Raw genomic sequence first — 19,789 nt, forward strand, 5'->3', positions numbered from 1 at the left:
AGGCAGGATGGTGACCAGACCCATGGTGGCACCAGTGCCAAGTTGGGCTGGTTTGATAGTACCAAGTGGCTCCTGCAATCTGCCATCAAAAAGTTGGCAGGCGAGTTTTGTTTTCCAGGGAAAAACGCCATTGTTTGTGTTTGGGGACCTGTGGTTGGGAGTGCCCGGCTGGCTCCTTAGCAACCACGATACGCAGCATGGTTACCAGACAAGAGGTGCCACGAGTGCCAAGTTGTGCTGGTTTGATACTACCAAGTGGTTCCTGCAATCTGCCATCCAGAAGCGGGGCAGCTTACTTTTGTTTGCCACGGAAACGGGCCGTTGTTTGTGTTTGGGGGCCTGTGCCTGGGAGTGGCCGACTGGCTCCTTAGAATCCACGATACGCAGGATGGGTCCCAGACCAGAGGTGGCACCAGTGCCAAGTCGGACTGGTTTGATAGTACCAAGTGGCTCCTGCAATCTGCCATCCAGAAGCGGGGCAGCTTACTTTTGTTTGCCAGGGAAACGGGCCGAGGTTTGTGACTGGGGACCTATGGCTGGGAGTGACCGGCTGGCTCCTGAAAAGTTACGATAGGCAGGATTGTGACCAGACCCATGGTGGCACCAGTGCCAAGTTGGGCTGGTTTGATAGTACCAAGTGGCTCCTGTAATCTGCCATCAAATAGTTGGTAGGCGAGTTTTGTTTTCCAGGGAAAAGCGCCGTTGTTTTTGTTTGGGGGCCTGTGGTAGGGAGTGGCCGGCTGGCTAATTAGAATCCACGATACGCAGGATGGTTCCCAGACCAGAGGTGGCACCAGTGCCAAGACGGGCTAGTTTGATGGTGCAAAGTGGCTCCTGCAATCTGCCATCCTGAAGCGGGGTAGCTTACTTTTGTTTGCCAGGGAAACGGGCCGAGCTTTTTGTCTGGGGGCCTATGGCGGGGAGTGACCTGCTGGCTCCTTAAAAGCTAAGATAGGCAGGATGGTGACCAGACCCATGGTGGCACCAGTGCCAAGTTGGGCTGATTTGATAAAACCAAGTGGCTCCTGCAATCTGCCATCAAAAAGTTGGCAGGAGAGTTTTGTTTTCCAGGGAAAAGCGCCGTTGTTTGTGTTTGGGGGCCTGTGGCTGGGAGTGGCCGGCTGGCTCCTTAGAATCCACGATACGCAGCATGGTATCCAGACCCAAGGTGGCACCAGTGCCAAGTTTTGCTGGGTTGATAGTACCAAGTGGTTCCTGCAATCTGCCATCCAGAAGCAGGGCAGCTTACTTTTGTTTGCCAGGGAAACGGGCCGTGGTTTTTGTCTGGGGGCCTATGGCTGAGAGTGACCGGCTGGCTCCTGAAAAGCTACGATAGGCAGGATGGTGACCAGACCCATGGTGGCACCAGTCCCAAGTTGGGCTGATTTGATAGTACCAAGTGGCTCCTGCAATCTGCCGTCAAAATTTGGCAGGCGAGTTTTTATTTTCCAGGGAAAAGCGCCGTTGTTTGTGTTTGGGGGCCTGTGGCTGGGAGTGGCCGGCTGGCTGCTTAGAATCCACGATACGCAGCATGGTTCCCAGACCCAAGGTGGCACCAGTGCCAAGTTGGGCTAGTATGATGGTGCAAAGTGGCTCCTGCAATCTGCCATCCAGAAGCGGGGCAGCTTACTTTTGTTTGCCAGGGAAACGGTCCGAGATTTTTGTCTCGGGGCCTATGGCTGGGAGTGACCGGCTGGCTCCTGAAAAGCTACGATAGGCAGGATGGTGACCAGACCCATGGTGGCACCAGTGCCAAGTTGGGCTGGTTTGATAGTACCAAGTGGCTCCTGCAATCTGCCATCAAAATGTCGGCAGGCGAGTTTTGTTTTCCAGGGAAAAGCGCCGTTGTTTGTGTTTGGGGGCCTGTGGCTGGGAGTGGCCGGCTGGCTCCTTAGAATCCACCATACGCAGGATGGTTCCCAGACCTGAGGTGGCACCAGTGCCAAGTCGGGCTGGTTTTATATTACCAAGTGCATCCTGCAATCTGCCATCCAGAAGCAGGGCAGCTTACTTTTGTTTGCCAGGGAAACGGGCCGTGGTTTTTGTCTGGGGGCCTATGGCTGAGAGTGACCGGCTGGCTCCTGAAAAGCTACGATAGGCAGGATGGTGACCAGACCCATGGTGGCACCAGTCCCAAGTTGGGCTGATTTGATAGTACCAAGTGGCTCCTGCAATCTGCCGTCAAAATTTGGCAGGCGAGTTTTTATTTTCCAGGGAAAAGCGCCGTTGTTTGTGTTTTGGGGCCTGTGGCTGGGAGTGGCCGGCTGGCTGCTTAGAATCCACGATACGCAGGATGGTTCCCAGACCCAAGGTGGCACCAGTGCCAAGTCGGGCTAGTATGATGGTGCAAAGTGGCTCCTGCAATCTGCCATCCAGAAGCGGGGCAGCTTACTTTTGTTTGCCAGGGAAACGGGCCGAGGTTTGTGACTGGGGACCTATGGCTGGGAGTGACCGGCTGGCTCCTGAAAAGTTACGATAGGCAGGATTGTGACCAGACCCATGGTGGCACCAGTGCCAAGTTGGGCTGGTTTGATAGTACCAAGTGGCTCCTGTAATCTGCCATCAAATAGTTGGTAGGCGAGTTTTGTTTTCCAGGGAAAAGCGCCGTTGTTTTTGTTTGGGGGCCTGTGGTAGGGAGTGGCCGGCTGGCTAATTAGAATCCACGATACGCAGGATGGTTCCCAGACCAGAGGTGGCACCAGTGCCAAGACGGGCTAGTTTGATGGTGCAAAGTGGCTCCTGCAATCTGCCATCCTGAAGCGGGGTAGCTTACTTTTGTTTGCCAGGGAAACGGGCCGAGCTTTTTGTCTGGGGGCCTATGGCTGCGAGTGACCGGCTGGCTCCTGAAAAGCTAAGATAGGCAGGATGGTGACCAGACCCATGGTGGCACCAGTGCCAAGTTGGGCTGATTTGATAAAACCAAGTGGCTCCTGCAATCTGCCATCAAAATTTTGGCAGGAGAGTTTTGTTTTCCAGGGAAAAGCGCCGTTGTTTGTGTTTGGGGGCCTGTGGCTGGGAGTGGCCGGCTGGCTCCTTAGAATCCACGATACGCAGCATGGTATCCAGACCCAAGGTGGCACCAGTGCCAAGTCGGGCTAGTATGATGGTGCAAAGTGGCTCCTGCAATCTGCCATCCAGAAGCGGGGCAGCTTACTTTTGTTTGCCAGGGAAACGGTCCGAGCTTTTTGTCTCGGGGCCTATGGCTGGGAGTGACCGGCTGGCTCCTGAAAAGCTACGATAGGCAGGATGGTGACCAGACCCATGGTGGCACCAGTGCAAAGTTGGGCTGGTTTGATAGTACCAAGTGGCTCCTGCAATCTGCCATCAAAATGTCGGCAGGCGAGTTTTGTTTTCCAGGGAAAAGCGCCGTTGTTTGTGTTTGGGGGACTGTGGCTGGGAGTGGCCGGCTGGCTCCTTAGAATCCACGATACGCAGGATGGTTCCCAGACCTGAGGTGGCACCAGTGCCAAGTCGGGCTGGTTTTATAGTACCAAGTGCATCCTGCAATCTGCCATCCAGAAGCAGGGCAGCTTACTTTTGTTTGCCAGGGAAACGGGCCGTGGTTTTTGTCTGGGGGCCTATGACTGAGAGTGACCGGCTGGCTCCTGAAAAGCTACGATAGGCAGGATGGTGACCAGACCCATGGTGGCACCAGTCCCAAGTTGGGCTGATTTGATAGTACCAAGTGGCTCCTGCAATCTGCCGTCAAAATTTGGCAGGCGAGTTTTTATTTTCCAGGGAAAAGCGCCGTTGTTTGTGTTTGGGGGCCTGTGGCTGGGAGTGGCCGGCTGGCTGCTTAGAATCCACGATACGCAGGATGGTTCCCAGACCCAAGGTGGCACCAGTGCCAAGTCGGGCTAGTATGATGGTGCAAAGTGGCTCCTGCAATCTGCCATCCAGAAGCGGGGCAGCTTACTTTTGTTTGCCAGGGAAACGGTCCGAGCTTTTTGTCTCGGGGCCTATGGCTGGGAGTGACCGGCTGGCTCCTGAAAAGCTACGATAGGCAGGATGGTGACCAGACCCATGGTGGCACCAGTGTCAAGTTGGGCTGGTTTGATAGTACCAAGTGGCTCCGGAAATCTGCCATCAAAAAGTTGGCAGGCGAGTTTTGTTTTCCAGGGAAAAGCGCCGTTGTTTGTGTTTGGGGGCCTGTGGCTGGGAGTGGCCGGCTGGCTCCTTAGAATCCACGATACGCAGGATGGTTCCCAGACCTGAGGTGGCACCAGTGCCAAGTCGGGCTGGTTTTATAGTACCAAGTGCATCCTGCAATCTGCCATCCAGAAGCGGGGCAGCTTACTTTTGTTTGCCAGGGAAACGGGCCGAGCTTTGTGTCAGGGGGCCTATGGCTGGGAGTGACCGGCTGGCTACTGAAAAGCTACGATAGGCAGGATGGTGACCAGACCCATGGTGGCACCAGTGCCATGTTCGGCTGATTTCATAGTACCAAGTGGCTCCTGCAATCTGCCATCAAAGATTCGGCAGGCGAGTTTTGTTTTCCAGGGAAAAGCGCTGTTGTTTGTGTCTGCGGGCCTGTGGCTGGAGTGGCCGGCTGGCTCCTTAGAATCCACGATACGCAGCATGGTTCCCAGACCCAAGGTGGCACCAGTGCCAAGTTGGGCTGGTTTGATAGTACCAAGTGGTTCCTGCAATCTGCCATCAAAAAGATGGCAGGCGAGTTTTGTTTTCCAGGGAAAAGCGTCGTTGTTTGTGTTTGGGGGCCTGTGGCTGGGAGTGGCCGGCTGGCTCCTTAGAATCCACGATACACAGCATGGTTCCCAGACCCAAGGTGGCACCAGTCCCAAGTTGGGCTGGTTTGATAGTACCAAGTGGTTCCTGCAATCTGCCATCCAGAAGCGGGGCAGCTTACTTTTGTTTGCCAGGGAAACGGGCCGAGGTTTGTGTCTGGGGGCCTATGGCTGGGAGTGACCGGCTGGCTCCTGAAAGGCTACGATAGGCAGGATGGTGACCAGACCCATGGTGGCACCAGTGCCAAGTTGGGCTGGTTTGATAGTACCAAGTGGCTCCTGCAATCTGCCATCAAAAACTTGGCAGGCGAGTTTTGTTTCCCAGGGAAAAGCGCCGTTGTTTGTGTTTGGGGGCCTGTGGCTGGGAGTGGCCGGCTGGCTAATTAGAATCCACGACAGGCAGGATGGTTCCCAGACCAGAGGTGACACCAGTGCCAAGTCGGGCTAGTTTGATGGTGAAAGGAGGCTCCTGCAATCTGCCATCCAGAAGCGGGTTAACTTACTTTTGTTTGCCAGGGAAAAGGGCCGAGGTTTTTGTCTGGGGGCCTATGGCTGGGAGTGACCGGCTGTCTCCTGAAAAGCTACGATAGGCAGGATGGTGACCAGACCCATGGTGGCACCAGTGCCAAGTTGGGCTGGTTTGATAGTACCAAGTGGCTCCTGCAATCTGCCATCAAAAAGTTGGCAGGCGAGTTTGTTATCCAGGGAAAAGCGCCGTTGTTTTTGTTTGGGGGCCTGTGGCTGGGAGTGGCCGGATGGCTAATTAGAATCCACGATACGCAGCATGGTTCCCAGACCTGAGGTGGCACCAGTGCCAAGTTGGGCTGGTTTGATTGTAGCAAATGGTTCCTGCAATCTACCATCCAGAAGCGGGGCAGCTTACTTTTGTTTGCCAGGGAAACGGGCCGAGGTTTGTGTCTGGGGGCCTATGGCTGGGAGTGACCGCCTGGCTCCTGAAAAGCTACGATAGGCAGGATGGTGACCAGACCCATGGTGGCACCAGTGCCATGTTCGGCTGATTTCATAGTACCAAGTGGCTCCTGCAATCTGCCATCCAGACGCGGGGCAGCGGATTTTTGCTTGCTGGAGAAAAGTTCCGTGGGTTTTTTTTGGGGGTATATGGCTGGACGTTGCCGGCTGACTCCTTAAAAACATCGATACGCAGGATGGTTCCCTGACCCAAGGTGGCATCACTGCCAAGTCGGGCTGTTTTCGTAGTACCAAGTGGCTCCTGCAATTTGCCATCCAGAAGAGGGGCAGTTGAGTTTTGTTTACCAGAGAAAAGGGCCGTGGTTTGTGTTTTGGGGCATATGGCTGAGAGTGGCCGGCTGGCGCCTGAAAATCCACGATAGGCAGGATGGTTCCCAGAGCCAAGGTGGCACCAGTGCCATGTTGGCCTGGTTTGATAGTACCATGTGGCTCCTGCAATCTGCCATCCAGAAGCGGGGCAGCTTACTTTTGTTTGCCAGGGAAACGGGCCGAGGTATTTGTCTGGGGGCCTATGGCTGGGAGTGACCGGCTGGCTCCTGAAAAGCTACGATAGGCAGGATGGTGACCAGACCCATGGTGGCACCAGTGCCAAGTTGGGCTGGTTTGATAGTACCAAGTGGCTCCTGCAATCTGCCATCAAAATGTTGGCAGGCGAGTATTGTTTTCCAGGGTAACGCGCCGTTGTTTTTGTTTAGAGGCCTGTGGCTGGGATTGTCCGCCTGTCCTCTTAGAATCTACGTTACGCAGCATGGTTCCCAGAGCCAAGGTGGCACCAGTGCCAAGTTGGGCTGGTTTGATAGTAGCAAGTGGTTCCTGCAATCTGCCATCCAGAAGAGGGGCAGCTTACTTTTGTTTGCCAGGGAAACGGGCCGAGGTATTTCTCTGGGGGCCTATGGCTGGGAGTGACCGGCCGGCTCCTGAAAAGCTAAGATAGGCAGGATGTTTACCAGACCCATGATGGCACCAGTGCCAAGTTGGGCTAATTTGATACTACCAAGTGGCCCCTTCAATCTGCCATCCAGAAGCGGGGGTGCTTACTTTTGTTTTCCAGGGAAACGGGCCGACGTTTGTGTCTGGGGGTTTATGGCTGGGAGTGACCGGCTGGCTCCTGAAAAGCTACGATAGGCAGGATGGTGACCAGACCCATGGTGGCACCAGTGCCAAGTTGGGCTGGTTTGATAGTACCAAGTGGCTCCTGCAATCTGCCATCAAAATGTTGGCAGGCGAGTTTTGTTTTCCAGGGAAAAGCGCCGTTGTTTGTGTTTGGGCGCCTGTGGCACGGAGTGGCCGGGTGGCTGCTTAGAATCCACGATACGCAGGATGGTTCCCAGACCCAAGGTGGCACCAGTGCCAAGTCGGGCTGTTTTGACACTACCAAGTGGCTCCTGCAATCTGCCATCCAGAATCGGGGCAGCTTAATTTTGTTTGCCAGGGAAACGGTCCGAGGTTTGTGATGGGGGCCTATGGCTGGGAGTGACCGGCTGGCTCCTGAAATGGTACAATTGGCAGGATGGTTCCCAGACCCATAGTGGCACCAGTGCCAATTTGGGATGATTTGATAGTACCAAGTGGCTCCTGCAATCTGCCATCAAAAAGCTGGCAGGCGAGTTTTGTTTTCCAGGGAAAAGCGCCGTTGTTTTTATTTGGGGGCCTGCGGCTGGGAGTGGCCGCCTGGCGCCTTAGAATCTACGTTACGCAGCATGGTTCCCAGACCCAAAGTGGCACCAGTGTCAAGTTGGGCTGGTTTGATAGTACCAAGTGGCTCCTGCAATCTGCCATCCAGAAGCGGGGTAGCTTACTTTTGTTTGCCAGGGAAACGGGCAGAGCTTTCTGTCTGGGGGCCTATGGTTGGGAGTAACCGGCTGGCTCCTGAAAAGCTAAGATAGGCAGGATGGTTCCCAGATCCAAGATGGCACCAGTGCCAAGTCGGGGTGGTTTGATGGTGCAACGTGGCTCCTGCAATCTGCCATCCTGACGCGGGGCAGCGGATTTTTGTTTCCAAGAGAAATGGTCCGTGGTTTGTTTTTGGGGCTATATGGCTGGGCGTGGCCTGCTGGCTCCTTAAAAAGCTACGATAGGCAGGATGGTTCCCTGACCCAAGGTGGCACCAGTGCCAAGTCGGGCGGTTTTCGTAGTACAAAGTGCGTCCTAAAATTTGCCATCCAGAAGAGGGGCAATTGAGTTTTGTTTACCAGAGAAAAGGGCCGTGGTTTGTTTTTGGGGGCATATGGCTGATAGTGGCCGTCTGGCGCCTGAAAATCCAGGATAGGCAGGATGGTTCCCAGACCAGAGGTGGCACCATTGCCAAGTCGGGCTGGTTTGATAGTACTAAATAGCACCTGCAATCTGCCATGCAGAAGCGGGGCAGCTTACTTTTGTTTGCCAGGGAAACGGGCCGAGGTTTGTGTCTGGGGGCCTATGGCTGGGAGTGACCGGCTGGCTCCTGAAAAGCTACGATAGGCAGGATGGTGACCAGACCCATGGTGGCACCAGTGCCAAGTTGGGCTGGTTTGATAGTACCAAGTGGCTCCTGCAATCTGCCATCAAAATGTTGTCAGGCCAGTTTTGTTTTCCAGGGAAAAGCGCCGTTGTTTGTGTTTGGGGGACTGTTGGTGGGAGTGGCCGGCTGGCTCCTTAGAACACACGATACGCAGGATGGTTCCCAGACCCAAGGTGGCACCAGTGCCACGTCGGGCTGGTTTGATGGTGAAAAGTGGCTCCTGCAATCTGCCATCCTGAAGCGGGGTAGCTTACTTTTGTGTGCCAGGGAAACGGGCCGAGGTTTATGACTGGGGGCCTAGGGCTAGGAGTGACCGGCTGGCTCCTGAAAAGCAACAATAGGCAGGATGGTTCCCAGACCCAAGGTGGCACCAGTGCCAAGTTGGGCTGGTTTGATGGTACCAACTGGCTCCTGCAATCTGCCATCTAAAAGTTGTCAGGCGAGTTTTGTTTTCCAGGGAAAAGCGCCGTTGATTTTGTTTGGAGGCCTGTCCTGGCAGTGGCTGCCTGTCTTCTTTGAATCCGGGTTACACAGCATGGTTCCCAGAGCCAAGGTGGCACCAGTGCCAAGTTGGGCTGGTTTGATGGTGCAAAGTGGCTCCTGCAATCTGCCATCCAGAAGTGCGGTAGCTTACTTTTGTGTGCCAGGGAAACAGGCCGAGGTTTGTGTCTGGGGGCCTATGGCTGGGAGTGACCGGCTGGCTCCTGAAAAGCTACGATAGGCAGGATGGTGACCAGACCCATGGTGGCACCAGTGCCAAGTTGGGCTGGTTTGATAGTACCAAGTGGCTCCTGCAATCTGCCATCAAAAAGTTGGTAGGTCAGTTTTGTTTTCCAGGGAAAAGCGCCGTTGTGTGTGTTTTGGGGCCTGTGGCTGGGAGTGGCCAGCTGGCTCCTTAGAATCCACGATACGCAGGATGGTTCCCAGACCCAAGGTGGCACCAGTGCCAAGTCGGGCTGGTTTGTTAGTACCAAGTGGTTCCTGCAATCTGCCATCCAGAAGCGGGGCAGCTGAATTTTGTTTGCCAGAGAAAAAGGCTGTTGTTTGTGTTTCGGGGCCTGTGGCTGGGAGTGGACGGCTGGCTCCTGAAAATCCATGATACGCAGCATGGTTCCCAGACCCAAGGTGGCACCAGTGCCAAGTAGGGCTGGTTTCATAGTACCCAGTGGCTCCTGCAATCTGCCATCCAGAAGAGGGGCAGTTGAGTTTTGTTTTCCAGAGAAAAGGGCCGTGGTTTGTGTTTGGGGCCTATGGCTGAGAGTGACCGGCTGGCTCCTGAAAAGCTACGATAGGCAGGATGGTGACCAGACCCATGGTGGCACCAGTGCCAAGTCGGGCTGGTTTGATAATACTAAATAGCTCCTGCAATCTGCCATCCAGACGCGGGGCAGCGGATTTTTGCTTGCTGGAGAAAAGTTCCGTGGGTTTTTTTTGGGGGTATATGGCTGGACGTTGCCGGCTGACTCCTTAAAAACATCGATACGCAGGATGGTTCCCTGACCCAAGGTGGCATCACTGCCAAGTCGGGCTGTTTTCGTAGTACCAAGTGCGTCCTGCAATTTGCCATCCAGAAGAGGGGCAGTTGAGTTTTGTTTACCAGAGAAAAGGGCCGTGGTTTGTGTTTGGGGGCATATGGCTGAGAGTGGCCGGCTGGCGCCTGAAAATCCACGATAGGCAGGATGGTTCCCAGAGCCAAGGTGGCACCAGTGCCATGTTGGCCTGGTTTGATAGTACCATGTGGCTCCTGCAATCTGCCATCCAGAAGCGGGGCAGCTTACATTTGTTTGCCAGGGAAACGGGCCGAGGTATTTGTCTGGGGGCCTATGGCTGGGAGTGACTGCCTGGCTCCTGAAAAGCTACGATAGGCAGGATGGTTCCCAGATCCAAGATGGCACCAGTGCCAAGTCGGGGTGGTTTGATGGTGCAAAGTGGCTCCTGCAATCTGCCATCCTGACGCGGGGCAGCGGATTTTTGTTTCCAAGAGAAATGGTCCGTGGTTTGTTTTTGGGGCTATATGGCTGGGCGTGGCCTGCTGGCTCCTTAAAAAGCTACGATAGGCAGGATGGTTCCCTGACCCAAGGTGGCACTAGTGCCAAGTCGGGCGGTATTCGTAGTACAAAGTGCGTCCTAAAATTTGCCATCCAGAAGAGGGGCAATTGAGTTTTGTTTACCAGAGAAAAGGGCCGTGGTTTGTTTTTGGGGGCATATGGCTGATAGTGGCCGTCTGGCCCCTGAAAATCCACGATAGGCAGGATGGTTCCCAGACCAGAGGTGGCACCAGTGCCAAGTCGGGCTGGTTTGATAGTACTAAATAGCACCTGCAATCTGCCATGCAGAAGCGGGGCAGCTTACTTTTGTTTGCCAGGGAAACGGGCCGAGGTTTGTGTCTGGGGGCCTATGGCTGGGAGTGACCGCCTGGCTCCTGAAAAGCTACGATAGGCAGGATGGTTACCAGACCCATGGTGGCACCAGTGCCAAGTTGGGCTGGTTTGATAGTACCAAGTGGCTCCGGCAATCTGCCATCAAAAAGTTGGCAGGCCAGTTTTGTTTTCCAGGGAAAAGCGCCGTTGTTTGTGTTTGGGGGACTGTGGGTGGGAGTGGCCGGCTGGCTCCTTAGAACACACGATACGCAGGATGGTTCCCAGACCCAAGGTGGCACCAGTGCCACGTCGGGCTGGTTTGATGGTGAAAAGTGGCTCCTGCAATCTGCCATCCTGAAGCGGGGTAGCTTACATTTGTGTGCCAGGGAAACGGGCCGAGGTTTATGACTGGGGGCCTAGGGCTAGAAGTGACCGTCTGGCTCCTGAATAGCAACAATAGGCAGGATGGTTCCCAGACCCAAGGTGGCACCAGTGCCAAGTTGGGCTGGTTTGATGGTACCAACTGGCTCCTGCAATCTGCCATCTAAAAGTTGTCAGGCGAGTTTTGTTTTCCAGGGAAAAGCGCCGTTGATTTTGTTTGGAGGCCTGTGGCTGGCAGTGGCTGCCTGTCGTCTTAGAATCCGGGTTACGCAGCATGGTTCCCAGAGCCAAGGTGGCACCAGTGTCAAGTTGGGCTGGTTTGATAGTACCAAGTGGCTCCTGCAATCTGCCATCCAGAAGCGGGGCAGCTTACTTTTGTTTGCCAGGGAAACGGGCCGAGGTATTTGTCTGGGGACCTATGGCTGGGAGTGACCGGCTGGCTCCTGAAAAGCTACGATAGGCAGGATGGTTCCCTGACCCAAGGTGGCACCAGTGCCAAGTCGGGCGGTTTTCGTAGTACAAAGTGCGTCCTAAAATTTGCCATCCAGAAGAGGGGCAGTTGAGTTTTGTTTACCAGAGAAAAGGGCCGTGGTTTGTTTTTGGGGGCATATGGCTGATAGTGGCCGTCTGGCCCCTGAAAATCCACGATAGGCAGGATGGTTCCCAGACCAGAGGTGGCACCAGTGCCAAGTCGGGCTGGTTTGATAGTACTAAATAGCACCTGCAATCTGCCATGCAGAAGCGGGGCAGCTTACTTTTGTTTGCCAGGGAAACGGGCCGAGGTTTGTGTCTGGGGGCCTATGGCTGGGAGTGACCGCCTGGCTCCTGAAAAGCTACGATAGGCAGGATGGTGACCAGACCCATGGTGGCACCAGTGCCAAGTTGGGCTGGTTTGATAGTACCAAGTGGCTCCTGCAATCTGCCATCAAAAAGTTGGCAGGCCAGTTTTGTTTTCCAGGGAAAAGCGCCGTTGTTTGTGTTTGGGGGACTGTGGCTGGGAGTGGCCGGCTGGCTCCTTAGAACACACGATACGCAGGATGGTTCCCAGACCCAAGGTGGCACCAGTGCCACGTCGGGCTGGTTTGATGGTGAAAAGTGGCTCCTGCAATCTGCCATCCTGAAGCGGGGTAGCTTACATTTGTGTGCCAGGGAAACGGGCCGAGGTTTATGACTGGGGGCCTAGGGCTAGAAGTGACCGGCTGGCTCCTGAAAAGCAACATTAGGCAGGATGATTCCCAGACCCAAGGTGGCACCAGTGCCAAGTTGGGCTGGTTTGATGGTACCAACTGGCTCCTGCAATCTGCCATCTAAAAGTTGTCAGGCGAGTTTTGTTTTCCAGGGAAAAGCGCCGTTGATTTTGTTTGGAGGCCTGTGGCTGGCAGTGGCTGCCTGTCGTCTTAGAATCCGGGTTACGCAGCATGGTTCCCAGAGCCAAGGTGGCACCAGTGTCAAGTTGGGCTGGTTTGATAGTACTAAGTGGCTCCTGCAATCTGCCATCCAGAAGCGGGGCAGCTTACTTTTGTTTGCCAGGGAAACGGGCCGAGGTATTTGTCTGGGGACCTATGGCTGGGAGTGACCGGCTGGCTCCTGAAAAGCTACGATAGGCAGGATGGTTCCCTGACCCAAGGTGGCACCAGTGCCAAGTCGGGCGGTTTTTGTAGTACAAAGTGCGTCCTAAAATTTGCCATCCAGAAGAGGGGCAGGTGAGTTTTGTTTACCAGAGAAAAGGGCCGGGGTTTGTTTTTGGGGGCATATGGCTGATAGTGGCCGTCTGGCGCCTGAAAATCCACGATAGGCAGGATGGTTCCCAGACCAGAGGTGGCACCAGTGCCAAGTCGGGCTGGTTTGATAGTACTAAATAGCACCTGCAATCTGCCATGCAGAAGCGGGGCAGCTTACTTTTGTTTGCCAGGGAAACGGGCCGAGGTTTGTGTCTGGGGGCCTATGGCTGGGAGTGACCGCCTGGCTCCTGAAAAGCTACGATAGGCAGGATGGTGACCAGACCCATGGTGGCACCAGTGCCAAGTTGGGCTGGTTTGATAGTACCAAGTGGCTCCTGCAATCTGCCATCAAAAAGTTGGCAGGCCAGTTTTGTTTTCCAGGGAAAAGCGCCGTTGTTTGTGTTTGGGGGACTGTGGCTGGGAGTGGCCGGCTGGCTCCTTAGAACACACGATACGCAGGATGGTTCCCAGACCCAAGGTGGCACCAGTGCCACGTCGGGCTGGTTTGATGGTGAAAAGTGGCTCCTGCAATCTGCCATCCTGAAGCGGGGTAGCTTACATTTGTGTGCCAGGGAAACGGGCCGAGGTTTATGACTGGGGGCCTAGGGCTAGAAGTGACCGGCTGGCTCCTGAAAAGCAACAATAGGCAGGATGATTCCCAGACCCAAGGTGGCACCAGTGCCAAGTTGGGCTGGTTTGATGGTACCAACTGGCTCCTGCAATCTGCCATCTAAAAGTTGTCAGGCGAGTTTTGTTTTCCAGTGAAAAGCGCCGTTGATTTTGTTTGGAGGCCTGTGGCTGGCAGTGGCTGCCTGTCGTCTTAGAATCCGGGTTACGCAGCATGGTTCTCAGAGCCAAGGTGGCACCAGTGTCAAGTTGGGCTGGTTTGATTGTACGAAGTGGCTCCTGCAATCTGCCATCCAGAAGCGGGGCAGCTTACTTTTGTTTGCCAGGGAAACGGGTCGAGGTTTTTCTCAGGGGACCTATGGCTGGGAGTGACCGGCTGGCTCCTGAAAAGCTACGATAGGCAGGATGGTGACCAGACCCATGGTGGCACCAGTGCCAAGTTGGGCTGGTTTGATAGTACCAAGTTGCTCCTGCAATCTGCCATCAAAAAGTTGGCAGGTCAGTTTTGTTTTCCAGGGAAAAGCGCCGTTGTTTGTGTTTGGGGGACTGTGGCTGGGAGTGGCCGGCTGGCTCCTTAGAACACAGGATACGCAGGATGGTTCCCAGACCCAAGGTGGCACCAGTGCCAAGTCGGGCTGGTTTGATAGCACCAAGTGGCTCCTGCAATCTGCCATCCAGAAGCGGGGCAGCTTACTTTTGTTTTCCAGGGAAACGGACCGAGGTTTTTTTCTGGGGGCCTATGGCTGGGAGTGACCGCCTGGCTCCTGAAAAGCTACGTTAGGCAGGATGGTGACCAGACCCATGGTGGCACCAGTGCCAAGTTGGGCTGGTTTGATAGTACCAAGTGGCTCCTGCAATCTGCCATCAAAAAGTTGGCAGGCGAGTTTTGTTTTCCAGGGAAAAGCGCCGTTGTGTGTATTTTGGGGCCTGTGGCTGGGAGTGGCCAGCTGGCTCCTTAGAATCCACGATACGCAGGATGGTTCCCAGACCCAAGGTGGCACCAGTGCCAAGTCGGGCTGGTTTGTTAGTACCAAGTGGTTCCTGCAATCTGCCATCCAGAAGCGGGGCAGCTGAATTTTGTTTGCCAGAGAAAAAGGCTGTTGTTTGTGTTTCGGGGCCTGTGGCTGGCAGTGGACGGCTGGCTCCTGAAAATCCATGATACGCAGCATGGTTCCCAGACCCAAGGTGGCACCAGTGCCAAGTAGGACTAGTTTCATAGTACCCAGTGGCTCCTGCAATCTGCCATCCAGAAGAGGGGCAGTTGAGTTTTGTTTTCCAGAGAAAAGGGCCGTGGTTTGTGTTTGGGGCCTATGGCTGAGAGTGACCGGCTGGCCCCTGAAAATCCACGATAGGAAGGATGGTTCCCAGATCCAAGGTGGCAGCAGTGCCATGTTGTGCTGGTGTGATAGTCCCAAGTGGCTCCTGCAATCTGCCATCCAGAAGTGGGGCAGCTGAATTTTGTTTGCCAGAGAAAAAGGCTGTGGTTTTTTTTTGGGGGCCTATGGCTGGGAGTGGCCGGCTGGCTCCTGAAAATCCATGATACGCAGCATGGTTCCCAGACCCAAGGTGGCACCAGTGCCAAGTGGGGCTGGTTTCACAGTGTCAAGTGCCTCCTGCAATCTCCCATCCAGAAGCGGGGCAGCTGAGTTTTGTTTGCCTGTGAAACGGGCCGTTGTTTTTGATTGGGGTCTGTGGCCGAGAATGTTCAGCTGGCTCCTGACAATCCACAATATGCAGGATGGTTCCCAGACCCAAGGTGGCACCAGTGCCAAGTCTTGCTGGTTTGATAGTACCAAGTGGCTCCTGCAATCTGCCATCCAGAAGCGGTGCAGCTGAGTTTTGTTTGCCAGAGGAAAGGGCCGTGGGTTGTGTTTGGGGGCATATGGCTGGGAGTGGCCGGCTGTCTCATTAAAAAGATCGATACGCAGGATGGTTCCCAGACCCAAGGTGGCACCAGTGCCAAGTTGGGCTGGTTTGATGGTACCAACTGGCTCCTGCAATCTGCCATCTAAAAGTTGTCAGGCGAGTTTTGTTTTCCAGGGAAAAGCGCCGTTGATTTTGTTTGGAGGCCTGTGGCTGGCAGTGGCTGCCTGTCGTCTTAGAATCCGGGTTACGCAGCATGGTTCCCAGAGCCAAGGTGGCACCAGTGTCAAGTTGGGCTGGTTTGATAGTACCAAGTGGCTCCTGCAATCTGCCATCCAGAAGCGGGGCAGCTTACTTTTGTTTGCCAGGGAAACGGGCCGAGGTATTTGTCTGGGGACCTATGGCTGGGAGTGACCGGCTGGCTCCTGAAAAGCTACGATAGGCAGGATGGTTCCCTGACCCAAGGTGGCACCAGTGCCAAGTCGGGCGGTTTTCGTAGTACAAAGTGCGTCCTAAAATTTGCCATCCAGAAGAGGGGCAGTTGAGTTTTGTTTACCAGAGAAAAGGGCCGTGGTTTGTTTTTGGGGGCATATGGCTGATAGTGGCCGTCTGGCCCCTGAAAATCCACGATAGGCAGGATGGTTCCCAGACCAGAGGTGGCACCAGTGCCAAGTCGGGCTGGTTTGATAGTACTAAATAGCACCTGCAATCTGCCATGCAGAAGCGGGGCAGCTTACTTTTGTTTGCCAGGGAAACGGGCCGAGGTTTGTGTCTGGGGGCCTATGGCTGGGAGTGACCGCCTGGCTCCTGAAAAGCTACGATAGGCAGGATGGTGACCAGACCCATGGTGGCACCAGTGCCAAGTTGGGCTGGTTTGATAGTACCAAGTGGCTCCTGCAATCTGCCATCAAAAAGTTGGCAGGCCAGTTTTGTTTTCCAGGGAAAAGCGCCGTTGTTTGTGTTTGGGGGACTGTGGCTGGGAGTGGCCGGCTGGCTCCTTAGAACACACGATACGCAGGATGGTTCCCAGACCCAAGGTGGCACCAGTGCCACGTCGGGCTGGTTTGATGGTGAAAAGTGGCTCCTGCAATCTGCCATCCTGAAGCGGGGTAGCTTACATTTGTGTGCCAGGCAAACGGGCCGAGGTTTATGACTGGGGGCCTAGGGCTAGAAGTGACCGGCTGGCTCCTGAAAAGCAACAATAGGCAGGATGATTCCCAGACCCAAGGTGGCACCAGTGCCAAGTTGGGCTGGTTTGATGGTACCAACTGGCTCCTGCAATCTGCCATCTAAAAGTTGTCAGGCGAGTTTTGTTTTCCAGGGAAAAGCGCCGTTGATTTTGTTTGGAGGCCTGTGGCTGGCAGTGGCTGCCTGTCGTCTTAGAATCCGGGTTACGCAGCATGGTTCCCAGAGCCAAGGTGGCACCAGTGTCAAGTTGGGCTGGTTTGATAGTACTAAGTGGCTCCTGCAATCTGCCATCCAGAAGCGGGGCAGCTTACTTTTGTTTGCCAGGGAAACGGGCCGAGGTATTTGTCTGGGGACCTATGGCTGGGAGTGACCGACTGGCTCCTGAAAAGCTACGATAGGCAGGATGGTTCCCTGACCCAAGGTGGCACCAGTGCCAAGTCGGGCGGTTTTTGTAGTACAAAGTGCGTCCTAAAATTTGCCATCCAGAAGAGGGGCAGGTGAGTTTTGTTTACCAGAGAAAAGGGCCGGGGTTTGTTTTTGGGGGCATATGGCTGATAGTGGCCGTCTGGCGCCTGAAAATCCACGATAGGCAGGATGGTTCCCAGACCAGAGGTGGCACCAGTGCCAAGTCGGGCTGGTTTGATAGTACTAAATAGCACCTGCAATCTGCCATGCAGAAGCGGGGCAGCTTACTTTTGTTTGCCAGGGAAACGGGCCGAGGTTTGTGTCTGGGGGCCTATGGCTGGGAGTGACCGCCTGGCTCCTGAAAAGCTACGATAGGCAGGATGGTGACCAGACCCATGGTGGCACCAGTGCCAAGTTGGGCTGGTTTGATAGTACCAAGTGGCTCCTGCAATCTGCCATCAAAAAGTTGGCAGGCCAGTTTTGTTTTCCAGGGAAAAGCGCCGTTGTTTGTGTTTGGGGGACTGTGGCTGGGAGTGGCCGGCTGGCTCCTTAGAACACACGATACGCAGGATGGTTCCCAGACCCAAGGTGGCACCAGTGCCACGTCGGGCTGGTTTGATGGTGAAAAGTGGCTCCTGCAATCTGCCATCCTGAAGCGGGGTAGCTTACATTTGTGTGCCAGGGAAACGGGCCGAGGTTTATGACTGGGGGCCTAGGGCTAGAAGTGACCGGCTGGCTCCTGAAAAGCAACAATAGGCAGGATGATTCCCAGACCCAAGGTGGCACCAGTGCCAAGTTGGGCTGGTTTGATGGTACCAACTGGCTCCTGCAATCTGCCATCTAAAAGTTGTCAGGCGAGTTTTGTTTTCCAGGGAAAAGCGCCGTTGATTTTGTTTGGAGGCCTGTGGCTGGCAGTGGCTGCCTGTCGTCTTAGAATCCGGGTTACGCAGCATGGTTCTCAGAGCCAAGGTGGCACCAGTGTCAAGTTGGGCTGGTTTGATTGTACGAAGTGGCTCCTGCAATCTGCCATCCAGAAGCGGGGCAGCTTACTTTTGTTTGCCAGGGAAACGGGCCGAGGTTTTTCTCAGGGGACCTATGGCTGGGAGTGACCGGCTGGCTCCTGAAAAGCTACGATAGGCAGGATGGTGACCAGACCCATGGTGGCACCAGTGCCAAGTTGGGCTGGTTTGATAGTACCAAGTTGCTCCTGCAATCTGCCATCAAAAAGTTGGCAGGTCAGTTTTGTTTTCCAGGGAAAAGCGCCGTTGTTTGTGTTTGGGGGACTGTGGCTGGGAGTGGCCGGCTGGCTCCTTAGAACACAGGATACGCAGGATGGTTCCCAGACCCAAGGTGGCACCAGTGCCAAGTCGGGCTGGTTTGATAGCACCAAGTGGCTCCTGCAATCTGCCATCCAGAAGCGGGGCAGCTTACTTTTGTTTTCCAGGGAAACGGACCGAGGTTTTTTTCTGGGGGCCTATGGCTGGGAGTGACCGCCTGGCTCCTGAAAAGCTACGTTAGGCAGGATGGTGACCAGACCCATGGTGGCACCAGTGCCAAGTTGGGCTGGTTTGATAGTACCAAGTGGCTCCTGCAATCTGCCATCAAAAAGTTGGCAGGCGAGTTTTGTTTTCCAGGGAAAAGCGCCGTTGTGTGTATTTTGGGGCCTGTGGCTGGGAGTGGCCAGCTGGCTCCTTAGAATCCACGATACGCAGGATGGTTCCCAGACCCAAGGTGGCACCAGTGCCAAGTCGGGCTGGTTTGTTAGTACCAAGTGGTTCCTGCAATCTGCCATCCAGAAGCGGGGCAGCTGAATTTTGTTTGCCAGAGAAAAAGGCTGTTGTTTGTGTTTCGGGGCCTGTGGCTGGCAGTGGACGGCTGGCTCCTGAAAATCCATGATACGCAGCATGGTTCCCAGACCCAAGGTGGCACCAGTGCCAAGTAGGACTAGTTTCATAGTACCCAGTGGCTCCTGCAATCTGCCATCCAGAAGAGGGGCAGTTGAGTTTTGTTTTCCAGAGAAAAGGGCCGTGGTTTGTGTTTGGGGCCTATGGCTGAGAGTGACCGGCTGGCCCCTGAAAATCCACGATAGGAAGGATGGTTCCCAGATCCAAGGTGGCAGCAGTGCCATGTTGTGCTGGTGTGATAGTCCCAAGTGGCTCCTGCAATCTGCCATCCAGAAGTGGGGCAGCTGAATTTTGTTTGCCAGAGAAAAAGGCTGTGGTTTTTGTTTGGGGGCCTATGGCTGGGAGTGGCCGGCTGGCTCCTGAAAATCCATGATACGCAGCATGGTTCCCAGACCCAAGGTGGCACCAGTGCCAAGTGGGGCTGGTTTCACAGTGTCAAGTGCCTCCTGCAATCTCCCATCCAGAAGCGGGGCAGCTGAGTTTTGTTTGCCTGTGAAACGGGCCGTTGTTTTTGATTGGGGTCTGTGGCCGAGAATGTTCAGCTGGCTCCTGACAATCCACAATATGCAGGATGGTTCCCAGACCCAAGGTGGCACCAGTGCCAAGTCTTGCTGGTTTGATAGTACCAAGTGGCTCCTGCAATCTGCCATCCAGAAGCGGTGCAGCTGAGTTTTGTTTGCCAGAGGAAAGGGCCGTGGGTTGTGTTTGGGGGCATATGGCTGGGAGTGGCCGGCTGTCTCATTAAAAAGATCGATACGCAGGATGGTTCCCAGACCCAAGGTGGCACCAGTGCCAAGTCGGGTTGTTTTTATAGTACCAAGTGCGTCCTGCAATTTGCCATCCAGAAGAGGGGCAGTTGAGTTTTGTTTGCCAGAGAAAAGCGCCGTTGTTTGTGTTTGGGGGCTTGTGGCTGGGAGTGGCCGACTGGCGCCTTAGAATCTGCGATACGCAGCATGGTTCCCAGACCCAAGGTGGAACCAGTTCCAAGTTGGGCTGGTTTGATAGTACCAAGTGGCTCCTGCAATCTGCCATCCAGAAGCGGGGCAGCTTACTTTTGTTTGCCAGGGAAACGGGCCGAGGTTTGTGTTTGGGGGCCTATGGCTGG

This window comes from Melospiza melodia, chromosome 2 (assembly GCF_035770615.1).
Source record: "Melospiza melodia melodia isolate bMelMel2 chromosome 2, bMelMel2.pri, whole genome shotgun sequence".
Classification (NCBI taxonomy): domain Eukaryota; kingdom Metazoa; phylum Chordata; class Aves; order Passeriformes; family Passerellidae; genus Melospiza; species Melospiza melodia.